The 12,867-nt window shown below is 43.5% G+C and overlaps 1 protein-coding gene and 9 non-coding genes across 10 annotated transcripts in view; all 10 read left to right on the forward strand.

The window, feature by feature from the left end:
* Positions 1–12,867, forward strand: part of nhsl2 (NHS-like 2) — a 231,083-nt gene that overhangs the window by 59,839 nt on the left and 158,377 nt on the right. The gene's annotated exons all lie outside the window — the stretch shown is intronic.
* Positions 233–304, forward strand: trnae-uuc (transfer RNA glutamic acid (anticodon UUC)). The gene has a single exon. It is a non-coding gene; the product is annotated as a tRNA-Glu (tRNA).
* Positions 1,346–1,427, forward strand: trnal-aag (transfer RNA leucine (anticodon AAG)). Its single transcript has one exon. It is a non-coding gene; the product is annotated as a tRNA-Leu (tRNA).
* On the forward strand, positions 1,799–1,870 carry trnae-uuc (transfer RNA glutamic acid (anticodon UUC)). Its single transcript has one exon. It is a non-coding gene; the product is annotated as a tRNA-Glu (tRNA).
* trnal-aag (transfer RNA leucine (anticodon AAG)) lies at positions 2,912–2,993 on the forward strand. The gene has a single exon. It is a non-coding gene; the product is annotated as a tRNA-Leu (tRNA).
* trnae-uuc (transfer RNA glutamic acid (anticodon UUC)) lies at positions 3,365–3,436 on the forward strand. Its single transcript has one exon. It is a non-coding gene; the product is annotated as a tRNA-Glu (tRNA).
* Positions 4,478–4,559, forward strand: trnal-aag (transfer RNA leucine (anticodon AAG)). Its single transcript has one exon. It is a non-coding gene; the product is annotated as a tRNA-Leu (tRNA).
* trnae-uuc (transfer RNA glutamic acid (anticodon UUC)) lies at positions 4,930–5,001 on the forward strand. The gene has a single exon. It is a non-coding gene; the product is annotated as a tRNA-Glu (tRNA).
* On the forward strand, positions 6,074–6,155 carry trnal-aag (transfer RNA leucine (anticodon AAG)). Its single transcript has one exon. It is a non-coding gene; the product is annotated as a tRNA-Leu (tRNA).
* trnae-uuc (transfer RNA glutamic acid (anticodon UUC)) lies at positions 6,526–6,597 on the forward strand. Its single transcript has one exon. It is a non-coding gene; the product is annotated as a tRNA-Glu (tRNA).

Here is a 12,867-nt window from a genome sequence, read left to right on the forward strand (position 1 = left end):
ATCTTTTGATGGAGGGCTTTGAAGTCTTAACAACTTGCAGAATTTTCCCACCAGTTTTCAAGTTAATTTGTTGGTTTTCACTCATGGTGTCATCCCTGACTAGTTACTGCTTTTAACCAGAACCTGCAGCCAGTGGGGGAGTGGTTAAGGTGGTGCTGTGTTGCACTCACCATGACTGCAGAGTTACAAAAGTGTCCTTGATTTCACTACAGTGGTGTGCAAAGCACCTCACTCCCATATGGTCTAGAGGTTAGGATTCCTGGTTTTCACCCAGGCGGCCCGGGTTCGACTCCCGGTATGGGAACATGTCTTTAATGTTTCCCTAAGCCAAGGTGTACCGTGTGTTATTCCTCTACTGGGATAAATGGGGATGGTTATTGGCAGGTACCTGTTGCCTTTTGACAATGTGCTAGTGAACAAAGCAATCACAAGGAGCTTCTTAGTGCAGCACTGCATACCCATTTGCAACCTCCAGTCAATACTCTCCAAGCAGGAGCAGAATACAGACTTTTCCCTCTTCCCCTTAGGATTGCCATGAAGGAAACAGGAAAACCAGCCAAAACCTGGCTAAGCGCATGTCACGACACAAAACAGCTAGCTGGTCAGGCCAGTTCTCAGCAGTCTGTTTAGACCTACAGTTCAGTGGCCGCTCTTCTACTGATGAGGATGTACACATTCTGGGCGGGGAGGTAGGATAGTGTGAGCGGGGAGTCAAGGAGGCCATTTATGTGAAAAGCAAATGGCCATCTTTGAACGGAGGGAGCAGGACTAAGGGTACATGTTTCACCATCTTTCAGTGCTGTGATTGCAGCCATTCCCCAACTCTCTGTGAATGGTAATCCTGTCCATTGATCAATGGTTGTGGCAATTTGCATGTGAATGATGATGAAAGTGAGCCAACAGCCCATTGTTAATCAGTGCAAACAAACTGATCACCATTGTTAATCAGTTTTGGGTATTATGCAAAGGTACTGTTTATGAAGTTGAAGAAACTCGTTCCAGTTTGTGTTACACCTTTGCAAGCTTTGCTGTTTCCCTGCTGTAACTACATGCCACTCAAGTGTGCTTCAAGTCCACCGCATTGTAAGGTGTTAGGTTGTGAGGTCTAAGGACCTGGGTTAAGGCTTTGGGCTCTTCACACGTGTGGGTTGAAATCTCATTGCTGCAATAGGATCTTACCCAGGGCAGGCAGATGCCATCCTGTCCAAAAACACTCAGTGAAGTAGGAGACCATTTCTTTCCTACAACATTAAGAGCATTGCTGAATGTTCTGGGCTTCTAGTTTGTGCTGCACCTTTTCAAGTTTTACCGTCTAGTACTTGGCTAGGAGGCTGCTAGTTGTAGTGGTAGCATGACCGAGCGGTCTAAGGTGCTGGATTAAGGCTCCAGTCTCTTCGGGGGCGTGGGTTCGAATCCCACTGCTGCCACGCAGATGTAGCTGCAAAGTTCCCTTGGTGTTGGGTTTCATGTCTTGCCAATAAATGGAAAGTCCTACATGGCATGGAGATTAAATTCTGTTGCCACACGTATGCCAAGTCCAACTTGCAGGAATCAGCTCAAGAGTAAATCTTTTGATGGAGGGCTTTGAAGTCTTAACAACTTGCAGAATTTTCCCACCAGTTTTCAAGTTAATTTGTTGGTTTTCACTCATGGTGTCATCCCTGACTAGTTACTGCTTTTAACCAGAACCTGCAGCCAGTGGGGGAGTGGTTAAGGTGGTGCTGTGTTGCACTCACCATGACTGCAGAGTTACAAAAGTGTCCTTGATTTCACTACAGTGGTGTGCAAAGCACCTCTCTCCCATATGGTCTAGCGGTTAGGATTCCTGGTTTTCACCCAGGCGGCCCGGGTTTGACTCCCGGTATGGGAACATGTCTTTAATGTTTCCCTAAGCCAAGGTGTACCGTGTGTTATTCCTCTACTGGGATAAATGGGGATGGTTATTGGCAGGTACCTGTTGCCTTTTGACAATGTGCTAGTGAACAAAGCAATCACAAGGAGCTTCTTAGTGCAGCACTGCATACCCATTTGCAACCTCCAGTCAATACTCTCCAAGCAGGAGCAGAATACAGACTTTTCCCTCTTCCCCTTAGGATTGCCATGAAGGAAACAGGAAAACCAGCCAAAACCTGGCTAAGCGCATGTCACGACACAAAACAGCTAGCTGGTCAGGCCAGTTCTCAGCAGTCTGTTTAGACCTACAGTTCAGTAGCCGCTCTTCTACTGATGAGGATGTACACATTCTGGGCGGGGAGGTAGGATAGTGTGAGCGGGGAGTCAAGGAGGCCATTTATGTGAAAAGCAAATGGCCATCTTTGAACGGAGGGAGCAGGACTAAGGGTACATGTTTCACCATCTTTCAGTGCTGTGATTGCAGCCATTCCCCAACTCTCTGTGAATGGTAATCCTGTCCATTGATCAATGGTTGTGGCAATTTGCATGTGAATGATGATGAAAGTGAGCCAACAGCCCATTGTTAATCAGTGCAAACAAACTGATCACCATTGTTAATCAGTTTTGGGTATTATGCAAAGGTACTGTTTATGAAGTTGAAGAAACTCGTTCCAGTTTGTGTTACACCTTTGCAAGCTTTGCTGTTTCCCTGCTGTAACTACATGCCACTCAAGTGTGCTTCAAGTCCACTGCATTGTAAGGTGTTAGGTTGTGAGGTCTAAGGACCTGGGTTAAGGCTTTGGGCTCTTCACACGTGTGGGTTGAAATCTCATTGCTGCAATAGGATCTTACCCAGGGCAGGCAGATGCCATCCTGTCCAAAAACACTCAGTGAAGTAGGAGACCATTTCTTTCCTACAACATTAAGAGCATTGCTGAATGTTCTGGGCTTCTAGTTTGTGCTGCACCTTTTCAAGTTTTACCGTCTAGTACTTGGCTAGGAGGCTGCTAGATGTGGTGGTAGCATGACCGAGCGGTCTAAGGTGCTGGATTAAGGCTCCAGTCTCTTCGGGGGCGTGGGTTCGAATCCCACTGCTGCCACGCAGATGTAGCTGCAAAGTTCCCTTGGTGTTGGGTTTCATGTCTTGCCAATAAATGGAAAGTCCTACATGGCATGGAGATTAAATTCTGTTGCCACACGTATGCCAAGTCCAACTTGCAGGAATCAGCTCAAGAGTAAATCTTTTGATGGAGGGCTTTGAAGTCTTAACAACTTGCAGAATTTTCCCACCAGTTTTCAAGTTAATTTGTTGGTTTTCACTCATGGTGTCATCCCTGACTAGTTACTGCTTTTAACCAGAACCTGCAGCCAGTGGGGGAGTGGTTAAGGTGGTGCTGTGTTGCACTCACCATGACTGCAGAGTTACAAAAGTGTCCTTGATTTCACTACAGTGGTGTGCAAAGCACCTCACTCCCATATGGTCTAGCGGTTAGGATTCCTGGTTTTCACCCAGGCGGCCCGGGTTCGACTCCCGGTATGGGAACATGTCTTTAATGTTTCCCTAAGCCAAGGTGTACCGTGTGTTATTCCTCTACTGGGATAAATGGGGATGGTTATTGGCAGGTACCTGTTGCCTTTTGACAATGTGCTAGTGAACAAAGCAATCACAAGGAGCTTCTTAGTGCAGCACTGCATACCCATTTGCAACCTCCAGTCAATACTCTCCAAGCAGGAGCAGAATACAGACTTTTCCCTCTTCCCCTTAGGATTGCCATGAAGGAAACAGGAAAACCAGCCAAAACCTGGCTAAGCGCATGTCACGACACAAAACAGCTAGCTGGTCAGGCCAGTTCTCAGCAGTCTGTTTAGACCTACAGTTCAGTAGCCGCTCTTCTACTGATGAGGATGTACACATTCTGGGCGGGGAGGTAGGATAGTGTGAGCGGGGAGTCAAGGAGGCCATTTATGTGAAAAGCAAATGGCCATCTTTGAACGGAGGGAGCAGGACTAAGGGTACATGTTTCACCATCTTTCAGTGCTGTGATTGCAGCCATTCCCCAACTCTCTGTGAATGGTAATCCTGTCCATTGATCAATGGTTGTGGCAATTTGCATGTGAATGATGATGAAAGTGAGCCAACAGCCCATTGTTAATCAGTGCAAACAAACTGATCACCATTGTTAATCAGTTTTGGGTATTATGCAAAGGTACTGTTTATGAAGTTGAAGAAACTCGTTCCAGTTTGTGTTACACCTTTGCAAGCTTTGCTGTTTCCCTGCTGTAACTACATGCCACTCAAGTGTGCTTCAAGTCCACCGCATTGTAAGGTGTTAGGTTGTGAGGTCTAAGGACCTGGGTTAAGGCTTTGGGCTCTTCACACGTGTGGGTTGAAATCTCATTGCTGCAATAGGATCTTACCCAGGGCAGGCAGATGCCATCCTGTCCAAAAACACTCAGTGAAGTAGGAGACCATTTCTTTCCTACAACATTAAGAGCATTGCTGAATGTTCTGGGCTTCTAGTTTGTGCTGCACCTTTTCAAGTTTTACCGTCTAGTACTTGGCTAGGAGGCTGCTAGTTGTAGTGGTAGCATGACCGAGCGGTCTAAGGTGCTGGATTAAGGCTCCAGTCTCTTCGGGGGCGTGGGTTCGAATCCCACTGCTGCCACGCAGATGTAGCTGCAAAGTTCCCTTGGTGTTGGGTTTCATGTCTTGCCAATAAATGGAAAGTCCTACATGGCATGGAGATTAAATTCTGTTGCCACACGTATGCCAAGTCCAACTTGCAGGAATCAGCTCAAGAGTAAATCTTTTGATGGAGGGCTTTGAAGTCTTAACAACTTGCAGAATTTTCCCACCAGTTTTCAAGTTAATTTGTTGGTTTTCACTCATGGTGTCATCCCTGACTAGTTACTGCTTTTAACCAGAACCTGCAGCCAGTGGGGGAGTGGTTAAGGTGGTGCTGTGTTGCACTCACCATGACTGCAGAGTTACAAAAGTGTCCTTGATTTCACTACAGTGGTGTGTAAGCACCTCACTCCCATATGGTCTAGCGGTTAGGATTCCTGGTTTTCACCCAGGCGCCCCGGGTTCGACTCCCGGTATGGGAACATGTCTTTAATGTTTCCCTAAGCCAAGGTGTACCGTGTGTTATTCCTATACTGGGATAAATGGGGATGGTTATTGGCAGGTACCTGTTGACTTTTGACAATGTGCTAGTGAACAAAGCAATCACAAGGAGCTTCTTAGTGCAGCACTCCATACCCATTTGCAACCTCCAGTCAATACTCTCCAAGCAGGAGCAGAATACAGACTTTTCCCTCTTCCCCTTAGGATTGCCATGAAGGAAACAGGAAAACCAGCCAAAACCTGGCTAAGCGCATGTCACGACACAAAACAGCTAGCTGGTCAGGCCAGTTCTCAGCAGTCTGTTTAGACCTACAGTTCAGTGGCCGCTCTTCTACTGATGAGGATGTACACATTCTGGGCGGGGAGGTAGGATAGTGTGAGCGGGGAGTCAAGGAGGCCATTTATGTGAAAAGCAAATGGCCATCTTTGAACGGAGGGAGCAGGACTAAGGGTACATGTTTCACCATCTTTCAGTGCTGTGATTGCAGCCATTCCCCAACTCTCTGTGAATGGTAATCCTGTCCATTGATCAATGGTTGTGGCAATTTGCATGTGAATGATGATGAAAGTGAGCCAACAGCCCATTGTTAATCAGTGCAAACAAACTGATCACCATTGTTAATCAGTGCAAACAAACTGATCACCATTGTTAATCAGTTTTGGGTATTATGCAAAGGTACTGTTTATGAAGTTGAAGAAACTCGTTCCAGTTTGTGTTACACCTTTGCAAGCTTTGCTGTTTCCCTGCTGTAACTACATGCCACTCAAGTGTGCTTCAAGTCCACCGCATTGTAAGGTGTTAGGTTGTGAGGTCTAAGGACCTGGGTTAAGGCTTTGGGCTCTTCACACGTGTGGGTTGAAATCTCATTGCTGCAATAGGATTTTACCCAGGGCAGGCAGATGCCATCCTGTCCAAAAACACTCAGTGAAGTAGGAGACCATTTCTTTCCTACAACATTAAGAGCATTGCTGAATGTTCTGGGCTTCTAGTTTGTGCTGCACCTTTTCAAGTTTTACCGTCTAGTACTTGGCTAGGAGGCTGCTAGTTGTAGTGGTAGCATGACCGAGCGGTCTAAGGTGCTGGATTAAGGCTCCAGTCTCTTCGGGGGCGTGGGTTCGAATCCCACTGCTGCCACGCAGATGTAGCTGCAAAGTTCCCTTGGTGTTGGGTTTCATGTCTTGCCAATAAATGGAAAGTCCTACATGGCATGGAGATTAAATTCTGTTGCCACACGTATGCCAAGTCCAACTTGCTGGAATCAGCTCAAGAGTAAATCTTTTGATGGAGGGCTTTGAAGTCTTAACAACTTGCAGAATTTTCCCACCAGTTTTCAAGTTAATTTGTTGGTTTTCACTCATGGTGTCATCCCTGACTAGTTACTGCTTTTAACCAGAACCTGCAGCCAGTGGGGGAGTGGTTAAGGTGGTGCTGTGTTGCACTCACCATGACTGCAGAGTTACAAAAGTGTCCTTGATTTCACTGCAGTGGTGTGCAAGCCCTTCACTCCCATATGGTCTAGCGGTTAGGATTCCTGGTTTTCACCCAGTCGGCCCGGGTTCAACTCCCGGTATGGGAACATGTCATTAATGTTTCCCTTAGCCAAGGTGTACCGTGTGTTATTCCTATACTGGGATAAATGGGGATGGTTATTGGCAGGTACCTGTTGACTTTTGACAATGTGCTAGTGAACAAAGCAATCACAAGGAGCTTCTTAGTGCAGCACTCCATACCCATTTGCAACCTCCAGTCAATACTCTCCAAGCAGGAGCAGAATACAGACTTTTCCCTCTTCCCCTTAGGATTGCCATGAAGGAAACAGGAAAACCAGCCAAAACCTGGCTAAGCGCATGTCACGACACAAAACAGCTAGCTGGTCAGGCCAGTTCTCAGCAGTCTGTTTAGACCTACAGTTCAGTGGCCGCTCTTCTACTGATGAGGATGTACACATTCTGGGCGGGGAGGTAGGATAGTGTGAGCGGGGAGTCAAGGAGGCCATTTATGTGAAAAGCAAATGGCCATCTTTGAACGGAGGGAGCAGGACTAAGGGTACATGTTTCACCATCTTTCAGTGCTGTGATTGCAGAGGAAAACATAAGGAAAGCCAGCCAACCCCTGGCTAAGTGCAAGCTTACTAACATTGTCAATCATTTTTTTTTCAAGTAGTTTTAGTTCGACTAGTTTTTTTTTTTGCAGATATACTTAATGTAAGATTTCTTATCATGTGACTTTGATGTGTAATAAAACATTTTAACCACTGAAAATGCAACATAGAGATGCAAAGAATCTCATTTCTGGCTCTTCCTTTCTCCAACCAAATTAACAGTCGAAATCCAGTCTGTAGAAAGACTTCACAATGCCTGGCTATTTATCTCATTTTATTTTTGTTTCTTTTTCCTAAACAACACAGAAAACACATCCACAGACATACAGACCAATTTGTGTACTTCTACATCACTGCAGCAAAGTGAAAAGCATTATATTCTCAGCATATATTCTCTTAAATCGCTGTAATAGACGTGGAGAGTTTAAAGATAGCACAAGAGGGTAACATTAACCTGAAGCATCCATTAAACTCTCATTTAGTTATCAAGATTCTCTTTTTTCTCATAGGTGCAATGTATGATTGCCTTTCAGGCTTTTCTTGCATGTCCGTGATTAGAGGGACATTTTTTCTTGGGAAAAAAAGTCCTGCATCCTCATCCAATAAAACATCAGAAATATTTGTACTTGAAGCAACGCCTGGACCCTTTTCAAAAAGAAAACCAAAGGAGACCTAAAAGAAACCAATCAAACATAAACTTCATTTAAAAAAAAAACCAAAGGATTATTTTAAACGGTGAAAAAAAAAAAATGTTCAAGTCAGCATCTGCTGTCCCTGCTCCACGTGTGTTCTCGGAATGCCTTTCAAGGGCTATTTGCCAATTTTTTCCAAACTGCCTTTGTGTACTTGTACGTTCAGAGCTTTTATTTGTATGTGTGCATCATGAGCTCAGTTTTGGCGTAAAGAAACCATCTTTGGTCTCCAGTGTAGCTCATGTTTTTCAGCTGTCCTGGCTTCATATGTGCGCCTGTGTGTTGCTCCATGCCCTCTATCCGCCCTCTGTAGTCATTAGTGCCCTGTGTGAAACAGGCACGCTGCCCCGTTGCACTCTCACACAGCTTATTTACTTTGCCTCACAAAGCTGTAGACAGTTCAGACTCTACTAGATCCGATTGCAGTGCAAACTCTTCATTTAAATATCTTCTAAAGTTGAAGCTGTTTTTCAGCTTTCAGCATTTCACCCACTCACCTTTAATGGAGATGCAATAAAATGTGTTATTCTTTTAAATGTTGTAAGTTAGCCAGACACTAATTTCAACTCCAAGGAAAGAAGGAAAGAAAGAATAGCTATGCTGGAAACTGCACACAAACAAAGCAACATGAACATTATGAGATTGTGATAAATGCACATTTATTACTAACTTTCTCAAATTAAATGCATTTTGCAGTGCAGTTCTGCTTCCAGTGCTTATATTTTTGCATCAATTCAAACCTCTCACACGTGTTGCTGCTTCTTTTTTGTTTACTGAAACCTCTATAAACACATGACTCGTCCACAATAGATTGTTGCTTTATGTCTTATCTAACTAGAGCTGCATTAAACTTTTGGCATGTGTTGAAAATGAGTTTATTTAGAAATGCACAAGATCTGATGAGTTATAAAGACTAAGAATTTCAGTTGTCAGTTGTTAATAAAGATGTTCTCTATAACATGGGGCCATGAGATTATATAACAGTTGGGTGTGTCTTTCAGCACTGAGATTTATTTTTGAGGCCTCATGAGGGTCTGTTCTGGTCTGCGGGGCAAAATGAGGAACTAACCTTATTTCAGCCACACAGCATGGAGAGTCAGTGCAGAAACAAAGAACACGCCTGCCTGTCCTTTAGTTCCTCTTCATAGTTCATGGTCCCTTCTCATGTTCAAATAACACACTCCATGTTTAACTTACAAACTTTTTTAGGCTTGTTCGTGTGTTTGTAAAGGATTAGGGTTATAAAAAAAGAGCAGTTTTTATTAGAAGTGTATTAGAGTGAATGTGAGATGGACAGTTGCTTTTTACTTTTTTGCAGAAAGTGGATTCTGTTTATCTGGACATTGCATTTTCATCTTTTGGTTAAACAAACCTTGTCTGATTCTGTGTGTGTGAGGGGGTTTTGTGCTTTTTTTGCATTCCTGGATGTTTAAGTAGTGAGAAAAGTGTTGTTACTGTAGTACTCATAGAAACAAGAGCCAAAACAATAAAAACAATAGCCAAGTCCACCCAATTATTGTACAGTGTTACATTCTAACTCTTACTGCAAAAAGGATCACAGCTATAGTCCCACACAAACACTTTGTTGAATGTTTCTCTGCCTGCCTAAGCATGTATCCTAGCATTCACACGCATGTGACTCGGTGTGCTCGCCAAAGGATACTTGAACATGAGGATGAGAGGAACCAGTGGATAGAGCCACTAAGCTTCTAAATGGTAGACACCCTGCACTACCATCAGCAGCCTGAATGCATCTTAACTGTTTTAAGAAAATTATGTAATGAGATTATAAGCAGTTATTAGAAGAAAAACACAGTGTCTTACAGATCCTTTGTTTACAGGCTTTTTGTCTGACAGAGATCAACATTGACGACCATGAAGTCGGTTTTTCTGCAGCTGTTTCCAGCTTTTAAAAATTGACAGTTTAGATTTTTGTGAAGGAGTCACTCATGACTCATTGAGTGAATGCACTGTATGGCCAATTGGCTGCATGCAGTTAGTTGATGTCACATTTTCAGATTGCTTCAGATGTCTTGGATTCCCGGCTGAGCCAGTTGCCAAAAAAGTACCTGGTATCAGATACTACAATCTAATGGTAATGGTAACCTAATTATAATAATAGCTGCTGTTAGAACTCATGAAGTAAGACAAACAAGCGACCGCAGGATAAAACAGGAAAGCGTAATTGAATACGTGCATGTTTTTTAGCTTGTTCGCGTAGGTGCATTTGTTTTTGTATAACATCTGTTGCTTTCTGTGTTTATTTGCGTGTGCCTGTTTATTTCTGCTTCACCGTGAGTGTGTTTGTGTGTGATTGTTTATGGGGGGGCAGGCTGACGCAGCAGAACCAACTGCAGCTTGGCGTGCAATAGAGGCGGGTACACACACTCGTGTACACACACTTTATACACATGAGCACAACTTTGTATATACTACAGCTGCACAAACTGCTCACAAATGTGACGCTCGGATATTAAAGTGACATTTGAAACGACACGTTGAGCATGTGCAGATATGTGGAAGGACAAACATGCGCTCGTGGACACACACACGAACACACCATGGGATTGGTTTATCATGTGAACTGTCACTGTTGCTGCTTTTATTGCTGGAAAGAGACCACGTGAAAGAGAGAGAGAGAGCGAGGAGAGGGGCAGCGAGGGAGAGAGGTAAGTGTAATCAAAGGGGTGAGGACAGGGAAATAAGAGGGAGAGAGAAGGGAAAAGGAGTGAAGTGAGAGGATCGATAGATAGATAGATAGATAGATAGATAGATAGATAGATAGATAGATAGATAGATAGATAGATAGATAGATAGATAGATGCGTTGGAAAAGGAGGCGATCACCAGCGCAGGCGAGGACGGGGGACAATGAAGATGAGGAGAAGGCGATCACATCTTTTAGAGTGCATTTCTTTAAAGGTGGAGCTATTTTCTTATTGTCTTATTGTCTTGTCATGTCAAGTGTGTCTTCAAGTGCCCAGTCAACACATAAGTGTTGTGTTGTAGGGCTGATGTGTGTGTGTGTTCATGTGTGGCAAACCTACAGAGTTGGTTTGTGAAACGAGCTGTGTTTGTGGGACGATGAGGATGTGATGAAGAGGAAGGTGTAGAGAAGATACACTCTGGCTCACACCTTTGGGAGCAGCCCTGCAGTGTGCATCAGGGGAATCTCCTGACTGACAATTTAGTGTCTTTCGCCTCTGTTGGACACTTCTTACTGCTGCCATTGGGGTTTCTTTTTCACCACTTTCTGTTTTATTTTGAAATCTTTCTCGAGTTTTTGTTCCGTTCACTTTCTGTTTGTGACACACCTGCACGTATACTTCTAAGTTCTCCGACTCTTGATCAATTGTCAGATGGTCTTTTTTGTTTACTCAAGCTTTCCATGATCTCATCCTTACAGTGTTCCTTGTGTTTCACTTTTGCTTTCATGACTGCCCCTTACATGCATTCTTCGCCATGCTGCCCTATCATTTGTTAATAATACACCTGGATATTGTTCTTTTTTTGTTCTCTGCTTCCATGTGTGTCCTGCATTTGAGTCCTCTTTGTCTGGTGACTGTTGACATACATAAAGCATGTATGTAAAGTATGTTTCACCACAGCTAGCTACAACAGTGAACTGACATTTACTTGAATTCAGAAATTTCACTTAATTCATCTTAATTAAGCCAACAAATAAAACCAGGCAGGGTAGTAATGCCCTCTGTTGGTCTCTTCGTGATAAAGTCACATGAAGGGAAACTGCTACGTGCTGCCTAAAATACAGTGTATTTGCATTATACTCTAATTTTCCTCCGGTCTTTCATAAAAGTTTGGTCAGGCTGTTTTTTGAAAACATCTATATGTATGTGTAAAAAATACTATGACAAAGGCCTAGTTTTATACATTTCACTGTGTTGTACGATATTAAAATGACCACAGTTACTGTTACTGTCTACACATTCTGCCCCTGGTTAATGAAACCAAAGGATCATTTCCTGTGTCTTACTGATTCTTACTGTTAGCAGAGGGTCTGCACAGTTTTTGCTTTTGTTTCCTGAAAACATTTCTCTGCTACTGGAACAATAGAGCTGCTAGGTTTTCCTGTAACTACTAATTAGGTGCAACACACACACACACACACACACACACACACACACACACACACACACACACACACACACACACACACACACACACACACACACACACACTCCTGATCATCAGTGCAGTCAACAAACTAATTAAAATCTAGACCTTTCTTCACTAAAATGTTAGCACACATTTCTTGAGTGGTGTGTATCATGGGTCTTACTGTTTGTCAGATATTTTAATAAAATATTCTTCAAAAGGCACCAACAGCTCAAGCACAGTAGAGAAGTCTCGTTCAGGGACTTGAGGAATGTAGGTAAAGACTAGCAGACAGCAGCTTCCTGCAGCTGCTTTGATTGACAGCTCACCTGCCAAAAAAAGCAGCCACTCCCCTAATGGTTACGCTTACCTGGAGTTATACAGTAGAACAACCGCTCTACAGTTGTTACAAAGGGGGAAACTTTCCAAGGAGACAAACACAGTTTTGTTTTAATAGCAGGCAGCAAATGTGCTGTGAAATCGCTGTAGCCTCTAGCGGCCACTAGAGGAGCTGTAGTGGCTTTTAGATTGGTTTAATTTTGTATCCCTGGAGTTTGCCTTTACTGTCTAAACATGGCAAAAAGCATCAGTAGTGTTTTGTTTATAATTTGCAAGGAAAAATACTTCATTTGCATTTCCATGTCTTTATGTCGTAGCTGTACACGCTGCCACGTGGGGCAGTGTGAAAAACATGTGAAAACAGCACTCACAGAGCACAGCTCCCCTCTAAGGCAATGTTTTATGATGGTTTTATTGCAATATCGTGACTTTAGCCTGCTAGGGCGACAATGTGATGTTGTAGGGCAACATATTAAAAAATAGTGTGTCGTACAGCTCTCGCCATGCTCTTTCATGTAATTTATTACTGGATATTTCTGTTTCTTCAAATTATTTTGAGGATCGACTTGAAGGTCAAGTTCAAGTGCGTAGCCATCCTA

Source organism: Maylandia zebra, linkage group LG3 (assembly GCF_041146795.1).
Source record: "Maylandia zebra isolate NMK-2024a linkage group LG3, Mzebra_GT3a, whole genome shotgun sequence".
In the NCBI taxonomy this organism is placed as follows: domain Eukaryota; kingdom Metazoa; phylum Chordata; class Actinopteri; order Cichliformes; family Cichlidae; genus Maylandia; species Maylandia zebra.